Source organism: Camelus dromedarius, chromosome 25, assembly GCF_036321535.1.
Source record: "Camelus dromedarius isolate mCamDro1 chromosome 25, mCamDro1.pat, whole genome shotgun sequence".
NCBI classification, from domain to species: domain Eukaryota; kingdom Metazoa; phylum Chordata; class Mammalia; order Artiodactyla; family Camelidae; genus Camelus; species Camelus dromedarius.
The window spans coordinates 26650831-26661934 of NC_087460.1; the positions used below are offsets into that span (position 1 = coordinate 26650831).

General features: G+C 44.6%; 1 non-coding gene across 1 annotated transcript; it reads left to right on the plus strand.

The window, feature by feature from the left end:
- The first annotated feature begins 768 nt into the window (after positions 1-768).
- On the plus strand, positions 769-2182 carry LOC116152018 (uncharacterized). The gene is made up of 2 exons (XR_010377749.1): positions 769-815; positions 1945-2182. It is a non-coding gene; the product is annotated as an uncharacterized LOC116152018 (transcript).
- The last annotated feature ends 8922 nt before the right edge of the window (positions 2183-11104 follow it).

Sequence of the window (11104 nt, forward strand, 5' to 3'; positions counted from 1 at the left end):
AGAAACTTTTACTCTGGTTTCTCAGTCTGTTTCCTAGTGCCGGTTTGAAGTTCCTGCAGTTTTCACTGTAAAACCGAGTGGAGCTAGTACCTCCCCATATATATGTATGGAGTGGAGATTGCAACTGAAAAGAAACTGTGTTCCCCACAAGCTAGGTGAAGGACGGCTTTCACACACAATTATCTCTCAGATCTGAGCATGTGGATAGAGGTTCGTTCACCTAGCACCAAGGGAACGGGTTGCAAGAGAAACTTTTACTCTGGTTTCTCAGTCTGTTTCCTAGTGCCGGTTTGATGTTCCTGCCGTTTTCACAGTAAATCAGGGTTGGATCTTGTACATACCCATATATATGTATGGAGTTTTGTTTGCAAGTGAAAATAAACTTTGTGTTCCCAACAAGCTTGGTGAAGGACGGCTTTCACACACACTTATCTCTGAGTAGAACATGACTTGAATTGTTTAAACGTTTGTGCTAATAAGATCAGTCATCGTCCTCTGAGATTATGTGTATCCAACAGGCAGTGTTTACTGTGCTTTCCATCAGGGGAATCTAAATAACCTTACAGATATATGTTCTCTATTATCTAAAATGAAAGTAAGTAGGAATTTATTTTATTCCTGTGATTGTTTTTCTATTTAAGCAACCCCCAAGTTAGGTCAAGTCTCTAAAAGTTTTATTTAAAGGCCACATTTCATAAGCTAGCTCTCATTCCTATGATAGTGTTTCTTGTTAACTTAAACATTAAAAATCATATTTGACTTATTTCAGATGTGGAAGAAGTTGGAGAATAATATAGCTAGAGAATTAAAAGAAGGTATGTTGCCAACATTTCTGAATTAAATTTAGACATTGATTTCCGATCTACAGTGTAAACAGTAAATGGCACCTGTTTCTATTGTTTGAATAACATACTATGTTAAATTTTTTCCTTACACATAGCTAATGAAAACTGTCAAAGCTTAATTTCATTCATAATGATAAATACACTGATTCCTCATTTATTCCTCGTGATCCATAGCTTTAAAAGAATCTCAAGAAGTCTGTGTTCTATGTTTTTGGCTGTGCCCTTCCTCTCCTGCTGTCCCCATGGGCCTGTCACCTGTGCACAGACCTGTTCTCAGAAAGCATGGAGGTCATCAGCTTCTCGAGTTTCTGGTAGTGACTGAGGCAAAAAACCCAGACTCAAGCAATCTCAGTTCATGTACCTGTCCCCTGGTGGATGACCATTAATTTCCTGTCATTCACTTTGTCACTGGTTAACATTTTGCCCTCAGGAAAAATTCCAAATTCCTTAGCTTGGAAGAAAAACACCCACATCGATTTGGCTCTTGCCAAAGTCTTCAGCCATATCTCTTTACTCCCCTGCTCTGCCCCTGTGCTCCAGCGGCTGGTCAGACTGCGCCCAGCTCCGCAGGCGCCCTTCCTGCCTCTCCCTCCCACACTTTCTCCTCCTCCTTCAGGTATCTGCTTACACATCACGGCCACCAAAGAGGGGACAATATTGACACAAAGCTGGACGTCCCTTCTGAGTGTTCCAACTCTGCCCTCTTTTATACCTGTCATGGCATTTATGTCTCTGTACCGAAACTGCCTGTTCATCTGTTTCTCCAGTTTACGGTACAAGATTTTTCAGGGTGGTCTCTGTCATCTTCATCTTGTGGTTCCAGTGCTTGTCACAGTGCCTTAGCACATGGTTGCTGAGTAAGTGAATGAAGAGTGAGAAAACCAGGCGCTCTGATCCTTAGCCACAGGAGCAGTTAATTCAACATGCAGCCCTGGGCAAAGTCTAGAGTAGTAATCTTGGGTTTTGTGTTGTAATCGTATATAGGTATTTTTCATTCTTCTTAAAACTTAGAAAAGTCTCAGCTTTTCTTAAAAAATAAACTGACATTTAGTTACCTATGAAGTATTTTAAGAATCTAATTCTTTCACTTTCTTTCCAGCTGCTATTGAACTTGAATCTAAGTCCTACAGACTCTTGTAGGCTTAATGGACAAGTCAAGTCTAAGTCAAGATCTGGTTTCGAAAGCACGTGAAGAACATGTGGAGATGATGAAGAAAAAGTGTCTGATCTACAAGATGAAAAGTAAACATTTACCTGCTGGGCTGTTTGCCTCACATTTTAGTTACTTCCCGTCAAGATATTGACACTGTTTATTAAAGGAAAATATTTTTATATTACATGTGCATGATTAAAATTGATGTAGTATTCTAAACCACATTTCTCTGCATCTCATTAACTTTTAAGCAGAGGGAATAAAACCCAGCACTTTGGAGCTTTTGGCAGGACCAGGAGAGGGCAGGCCCAGGTGTGTGCAGACCCAGAAACGGGCAGGCCCAGCCGAGGGCAGGCTAAGGAGAGGGCAGATCGGGATAGTGAAGGCCAACGTGAGGGCAGGCCCAGGAGAGGGCAGGCCCAGGAGAGGGCAGGCCTAGGTGAGGGAAGGCTCAGGAGAGAGCAGGCCCAGGAGAGGGCAGGACCATGTGAAGGCAAGTCCAGGAAAGGGCAGGCCCAGGATAAGGCAGGACTAGGTGAGGCAGGGGCTGAGGTGGGCAGTCAGCATGGGCCCTGCAGGGCCTTGTACTGGGTGGTTCCTGCCATTTCTTCCCCAAGTCCTGGGGTCGCAGGTCTGCCTGGGGCTGTTGGGCTTCAGGCCGTCCACCAGGCTGAAGGCTCGTGTAGTGCTGTTGAGTGTCTGTGAGTGTTTGATTGTGGTGTGTCTTGAGGTGCGTGTGTGTGTATCTGAGCGTGTGGGGGGTTTCTGGGTCTATCTGAGCCTGTTACGATCTCTTCCTCAGCCTAAGATCCTCAGAGAAGTTGTCTCACAAATGCACCCACAAGACAGGGCCAAGCCGTTTCCCCGCGCAGCGTCTGCAGGCGATGCCCCGCCCTTCGTGTGACATCAGGGCACCACCCCCGCTGACCCGGGATGTGCCCCAGAGGTGGTGCCCCTTCTTGGGAGGGGATGCTCAGTTAAGCTCAGCTCCCTTCTGCTTCCAGAAGCAGCAGTGACTTGGCTCACATTCAACAGCAAGTCCAAATCGCCTCATTCTGGAGGTCATGTGGCCAGGCTTCCTGGGGCCAGCGTGTGACTCAGCTCGAGAAGACTGGGGTGCACCCCGCCCATCACAGCCCTCGGGGCCGGCCACATCGCTCCTCTGCCCACACTGCAGGCGCGCTGGCCCAGCAGGCGGGTTCTGTCCCCCAGCTGCCTGGCCCGGCCTCCTCGGGGCGGCTGGTAGCTTTAGTGGAAGCGCAAGCTGGAGAGGGGGCGGTTACAGTCGGGGAGGGGTCACGAGCAGGGTCTTGTCAACGTCATCCTGGTCTTGCCCACCCATGTCACCCAGCTTGGCCCCTCTGGTCAGGCTGGGCGCCTTCCTGTTACCTCACAGCCCTTGGGCAGGAGCCAGTGGCCTGTCTGCACAGGACGCCATGCTTGCCCTGCTGGGTCTGTCCAGCCTCTTGTGGCTTCTGTGCTATCCATTCGCCGCTGTGTGGCATTGGCCAAGTTCCCCAACCTCTCTGTGCCTATTTCTTCATCCGTAAAATGGGTATGATTGGAGGATCAAGCAAGATGCCCAGGACTTGTCAAATGCCCAGCACAGGGCCCAACATGGGCTCTTCCTCCCCAGAGACAGGCTGGTTTGTGCACCTCTTCAGAGGGATCCCGGGGGGATGAGGAGGGGTGACTGGCTGTGGCAGGTGTCCATCTCACAGAGGAAGCTTTTGGGGAGAGCTCTCTCCACATCCTGAACTTTCTTCCTTCTGTGCATTAGCAAGTTGGCACAGAATAGCCAGTGCTTTGTAGACCCTCGTGATAAAGGTTCTGAACTTAAATTGTGGGCTTTGGGGCGGCAATCGAGCAGTCCCTGGGATTCAAGGATAAGGCCCACCTGGTGAGTGGTCAGCCCGACGTGGACAGTTGAGGATTCAGCAGTCTGGAAACAACGGAGAAACAGATGACAGGGAGGAAAGGGGTGTGGACACAGCGGGTGGACACTCAGTGCCCCTGCTCAGGTTGTCACCACGACCGCCTGCCCTCACCCCTGTGGCTGCGCAGCCTGGAGTCTGATCTTGCCAAGTAAAGTTTGTGTTGCTCAAAGATCTTTCTCAGGCAGTTCCAGAAACAGGGTCCCAAGCTGTGGGGACCCAGCCCTGCAGGGCCCACCATTCAGGCTCACAGCTGCAGGCTCTGACCAGTGAGCTGGCAGCCTGGGGAAGACGTTCACACTTGGTAACTGCGCTCAGAGGCTGTACTTTACCATCTGAATGTCTTAAAAAGAAAGCCACCCATCCCAATATTTACCATAGGGTGAAGTCCATGACCAGGCAGGGCAGCGGGGACAAGCAGGGCCTGGGCCCATGAGACACAAAGGGACCGAGCTGGGAGGCATCGGGCAAGAGTAGGTGATATTTAGACACTTCAATCCCATGAAGCTCCCTGTCTGCTCACTGTTTAATCACAGGCCTGAAAAGCCCTTTCTCGGCTCTAAAATATGAAAACAAAGCTGCTTTTGGATTTGGGAGCTACTGTCTAGGGACACCTCACAGGTGTTTGGGGGATTTCCTGGGAAAGGTGTGCTCCCCAACATGCCTCCTATGCAGCCAAGGTTCCTTCTCCTCTCCCCCCAGCCACGCCACCCCAGGACCCCACCAAGCCAGGAGGCAGAGAGGCCCTGACTCAGGCGGAGCCCTGCTGACCCATCTCCTCCACTGCCTTCCCACCGAGCCTGCCCAGATGTCCGGAGCAATGCCTGAGATGAGCTGGACACCCCGCACCGACCGCCACAGCCACATGCCTCATGCCGGGGGCTCAGGGAGTAGGTCCAGCCCAGTGTAGATCCCTGGGGAGGTGCCCCGCCCAGGGAGTGAGGGTGGGGAGTTCACTGGACTTGCTCAGCACTTGCTGGCCTGGTTCACGCATCCCTTTAGGGACCTTTTAGTCACCTCTGAGCCAAGTTTTTCTCAAGCTGCACATTCAAAGCTGACTTAGGCTCATGAGGAAATGATTTGCCTGTCGACTCATAATTTGGTAATTTCATAATCTAGTGTCTCCTTTCTCTCTCTCTCTCTCTCTTTCTCTTTCTCTTTCTCTCTCCGTGATTCATACGTCCTGTCAAATGCTGAAGGTGAAGGCTAAAGTATTCCTGCATGTAGCCGCCAGCAGATGCTCACATCAACTCCTCAGACCACCAAGCCTCCCTCCTTGCCTCCATGCATCTCTGGGTTATCTGAAAGCTCCCCATATTCTGCAGCAGAGACTGGCATGGATTTTCTGAAAAGGGCCAGGTACAAAGATTCCCAGTTCCACTGTCTACATGGTCTCCCTCTGAGGCAACCACTGCACATTTCTGCTGTCCATAGTACAAAAGCAGTCATTGACAATGACAAACAGACGTGGCTGTACTCCAGGGAAAGTATTCAAAAAGACAGATCGGGCACACAGGTGGGCCACCTCCTGTTCTCTAGTCATTTCTGTGACCCACACAGCAGGAGGGGTCACTGTCCTCCCTCCCTCTAAACTACAACAGCAGGGAAATTCTTTCCCATTAAAATACCACAACCAGTATCAGCTCACATATATGCTGTACATGAAACGCCTTCTAGGGAAAAAAGCATTCAAAATCTTATGTCATAAAGAGAAAAAGAGTGAGTTACAAGGGAACCCCCATAAGGCTCTCAGCTGATTTCTCTACACAAACACTACAAGCCAGAAGGGAGTGGCAAGACACACTCAAAGTCCTGAATGAAAACAAAAAAAAAAAGCAGCCTAGGATACTTTATCCAGCAAAGTTATCCTTTAGAATAGAAGGAGAGATAAAGAATTTCACAGACAAGCAAAACCTAGAAGAGTTTAGCAACACTAAACCCAAGCTGAAAGAAATATTGGAAGGTCTACTCTAAATAGAGAAGAAGCAGGATGCTACAGAAATGAGACAACTGTAACTGGAAAGTTGATAACTACCATGAATTACAAATAGAATAAACATGAAATTGTAAATGAAGACATCTAAATCATTAGGTGTGGGAGAGGGAAGCAAGAAAATACAGAGTTTTTTTCTTCTTTTTAAAATATTTTGTTCTCAGTAGGATGGGTTTGAGCTTATACTACTATCTGTTTAATACAAACAGTTATACTAATGGGTTAACAGACTTACAAAAAAACGGTAACCACAAGCCAAAACCTTACAAGGGAGTCACAAAAACTAAATGAAATCCATGATAATACAAAGGAAAATTACCAAACCACAAAAGGAAGAAGAAAGGAACAAAGAGGAAATACCAAATCAACTGCAAAAATTAGTTCAAAATGGCAATAAACACACACCTATCACTAATTACTGTAAATGTCAATGGACTAAATGCTCCAATCAAAAGACATAGAGTGGCAGACTGTATAATAAAGCAAGAACCTTCAATATGCTGCATACAAGAGACCCACTTTAAGGAGAAGGACACACATAGCTAGAGAGAGAGAGAGGATGGAAAAGGATATTCCATGCAAATGGAAATGACAAGAAAGCAGGAGTAGCATTACTGATTTCAGACAAACTAGACTTTAAAACAAAGGCCATAAAGAAATATAAAGAAGGACGTTTTATAATGATTAAAGGATTAATAAAAGATGAGGATATTACACTCATTAATATATATGCACCCAATATAGGAGCCCCTAAGTACATAAAACAATTACTAACAAAGATAAAGGGGGAAATTGATGGGAATGCAATCATTGTCGGAGAGTTAACACCACATTAACATCACTAGACAGATCTTCCAGACAGAAAATAAATAAGGTAACAGAGAAATTATATGATACAATAGAAAAATCAGACTTGGTGGATATTTTCAGAACTTTACACCCCCCCAAAATAGGATAAACATTCTTTTCAAGTGCACATGGAACATTTTCTAGGATTGATCATGTACTTGGGCACAAAAGAAGCCTCAACAAATTTAAGAAGATAGAAACTATCTCAAGCATCTTTTCTGACCACAATGCCATGAAACCAGGAATCAACTACAGAAAAACAAAGGAGAAATAATGACAGCATAACGATTAAGCAACATGCTACTAAAAATCCAGTGGGTCAATGATGAAATCAATGTTGAAATTAAAAAATACCTTGAGACAAATGACAATGAAAACACAACCACACAAAATTTATGGGATGCAGCAAAGGCAGTGCTAAGAGGGAAGTTTATAGCAATACGGGCCTTCCTCAAAACAAAACAAAACAAAAAAACCCCACCAACCTCAAATAAACAATCTAATCCACCAGCTAAAAGAATTAGAAAAAAAAGAGCAAAAAATCCCCAAAAGGCAGCAGAAGGAAGGAAATGATAAAGATCAGGGAGGAAATAAGTAAAATACAGATTTTAAAAAATATAGAAAAAAACAATCAAACCAAGAGCTGGCTTTTTGAAAGAGAAAGTAAAATCGACAAACTTCTGGCCAAGCTCACAAAGAAGAGAAAAGAGAGAGCACAAATAAGCAAAATAAGAAATGAAAATGGAGAAATTACAACCAATAACATAGAAATACAGAATATCATATGAGAATATTTTGAACAACTATATGGAAACAAAATGGACAACCTAAAGGAGATGGACAAGTTTCTGGAAACATACAGTCCACCAAGACTGAACCAAGAAGAAAGTGACACTTGAACAAATGAATCGCTAGAAATGAAATTGAATTAGGAATAAAAAACTTCCCTGCAAACAAAAGTCCAGGACCGGATGGCTTCACCGGGGAATTCTACCAAACATACAAAGAAGAACTCATACCAGTCCTTCTCAAACTCTTCCAGAAGATTGAAAAGGAGGGAATACCCCCAAACTCATTCTATGAAGCCACCATCACCCTGATACCAAAACCAGGCAAAGACACCACCAAAAAAGAGAATTACAGACCAACATCACTGATGAACACAGATGCAAAATTCCTTACCAAAATATTAGGAAATAGAATCCAACAGCACATAAGAAAGATTATACATCATGACCAAGTGGGGTTCATCCCAGGGACACAGGGGTGGTTCAACATATGCAAATCAATCAATGTGATACATCACATCAACAAGAGAAAGGACAAAAGCCACATGATCATCTCAATAGATGCAGAAAAGGCATTTGATAAAGTTCAACACCCATTTATGATAAAAACTCTCACCAAAGTGAGTATAGAGGGAAAATACCTCAACATAATAAACGCTATATATGACAAACCTACAGCCAGCATAGCACTTAACGTTAAGGTGAAAAACTCAAAAGCTTCCCACTAAAACCTGGGACAAGACAAGGCTGCCCACTGTCACCACTCCTATTCAACATAGTCCTGGAAGTCGTAGCCACAGCAATCAGGCAAGAGAGAGATATAAAAGGGATCCAAATTGGAAAAGAAGAGGTAAAAGTGTCACTATATGCCGGTGACATGTTACTATATATAGAAAACCCTAAAAGGTCCACACAATAACTACCAGAGCTGATGGAAGAATTCAGCAAGGTAGCAGGTTACAAAATTAACGTTCAAAAATCAGTTGCATTTCTTTACACTAATGATGAATCAATAGATAAAGAAAGTAAAGGATCAATCCCCTTTAAAATAGCACCCAGAGTAATACAATACCTAGGAGTAAATCTAAAGTTTCGTTTTTAAACGGCGGTTATTGCAGCGTTAGGCTGTGTAATTCCGTGTAGCTGTGTTGATGGGTATGTCTCTCACCTCTAAGGTCTTCCACTCTCAGGCCAAAGCTTCAGTCAAAGCAGGGCCCAGACTGACTGCCATTTCACTGGGACCACAAGTGGTAATGTCATCCAAGGAACAAATATATCTCAACCCTGAAAGCCTAATTCAAACTGGTTAAAAGAAAAAATTTGAAGGGCCTTTAATTTTTTTAGGGGATTTTTATCAATTTTGGAAATTCCTTCCTGATATTTAAGTAAGCATGAAGGCAAATTGAGAATTAGAAATTAAATTTCAAAACGTGTAATGGATTATGATTTGTAAATAACTAGTAAGAAAAATTCAAGTATAGTAAACTAGCATTTTCATATTCACTGGAGTATGCATTGCTAATCTAAGAAATGCTGAAACTGAAAACCATACATATTTCGTATATATTATTTATAAGCATATTTATGATTTATATGCTTATGTGCAAATAGAAGATCAGCCCTCAGCTGTGTTATCTTTTTTTCATTAATTATTTACTTTTAAGCATACAAATAACAGGTGAATACTATATTTTATAAAATCTCAAACAATATAAAGGCAAATCTCCCTCAATGAGAGAAAAATTTTTTTGATGATCGTAAACTTTCCATTCTTCGGACCTTTCCTCCTGTTATGCCTTCTCCCTCCTTAAGGTCCAGATACTGAGATACCTTGGGGTGTGAATTTAGGTGTTCACAGCGGCTGTGGGTGACTTTGGGAGGATCAGGTACCCACAGTCCGCATTTCTTTGTCACAGAGTCTTGTGTTTCCTAGCAATTTGGCCTCTTTTGAAGGGCTTCTGCTATGTCCGTGGTGAAGTCTGTACGCGGTGAGGGCACTGACTGAAGTGTGTCTCAGAAATCGTCCCCAGCCCTCCTCCAAATGTATCTGCTACTGACACACATTCTGAAATTATGTCATTATAGATTGTTGTGAATTCAGTCCTTCAAAGTGTAAGATACTTTCTGTTCAGAAATTTATATTTCAAATCCACGAACTCTAAGGAGGGATAATACGCTATTTATCAACTTCCATTTTAATAGATTGATTGAAAGATAGCTGAGAGGCCAAGGAATGAGGGTGTGGGTCTCCAGAAAGCAGAAGCAGCCCAGAGAAGCTTCCTGTGCTTTGGTATTAGTTAAGAGTGACCCTGATTCTAAGATTTCAGAAGAATCAGGTTGTGGAACAAAGTCATGACCATAACGGTGCCATCTTCCATCACTGCTTACAACCTGCGACCTCCACAGACCTTCTCACTTCCTGCTGGATTCTAGGGCAGCGCCCCAGCTGTCACGTGACTCTCCTTTGCAGCAGTCACCAGGAGCACCTTTCTGTTACGTGCTGCTCTCGCTCATCACCTTAACTCCATTTGGCTGAGTAACGTACCTGCACATTTGAGGGCAATTAGGGCTGATTTTGCCAGACCCTATCATGACTCCCTCAGCGCCATGAGGCTCCATAAATGACTTTAGCTGCTCTTTGTAGAGGGGAGTGGCCACCTGTCTTGTGCCCAAGAACTGATGGCAGAAGTCAGATTACTCACCAGGTGCATTGTCTGGCTTGGTATCTGAAATTCCACCCTTCTAGCCTCATTCTTATGGGTCTTAAAAATTTCTAGATATGGATTAAAGTGAAAGTATAGTATGCTCACAGTAAACCTCTAGGCCCTAAGATGCCAACACCCTAGTGACGGGAGGTGGCTCGTGAGGTGCTGACCGCAGCCCTGCAGGGGACGTGGTGAATTCAGTCCTTCGAGCTGGAAGATACTTTGTGTTCAAAAAATCACCAGGTCTCTTCTTTCTCGTGCCGGGCGGGCTTGTCCGGCCTCAGCTTGTGCAGCACACGTCTCTCTGGAGCGCTGCTGCCTCTTGCATGTACAAATCAATAGGCTAATTCCAGGAACTGGGCGGTTAAAAAGTAATTGTGGCTCCTTAATTGAGAACAAGTGCTAAAAAGCGGAAAGGTCACTTGGCTGGGAAATTCACACAGAGGTTCCCACTGCAGAGAAGCTGCAGGACCTGTCGCGCCCGAACGTGTGTCCGAGTTGAACACGATCACACAGTCCTCCCCGTTCTCTGATGATGCTAAAAGAAGCAGATGGCGTGAGACCTCGGCGACACTTAGAGGCATCACCCACAAGCTAAGGAGGGGACAGCATCTCAAAACTGTTGCAGAGGGAGAAGAAAAGATGTCAGATGATCTCACGATGGCTGTGTCCAAGTTCATCAGGAAAACTGAGTCTTGCCAAATATTAAGTAAGTGATTAATAAACAACACAGGTCTGACAGAGTCTAGGCTGTGACTGAGGAACGGGCAATTTGGCAGAGAATCTGGTCTCCCACGGTCACTTATGGACGTGACTTCTGAAGTCATCTTGGACAAC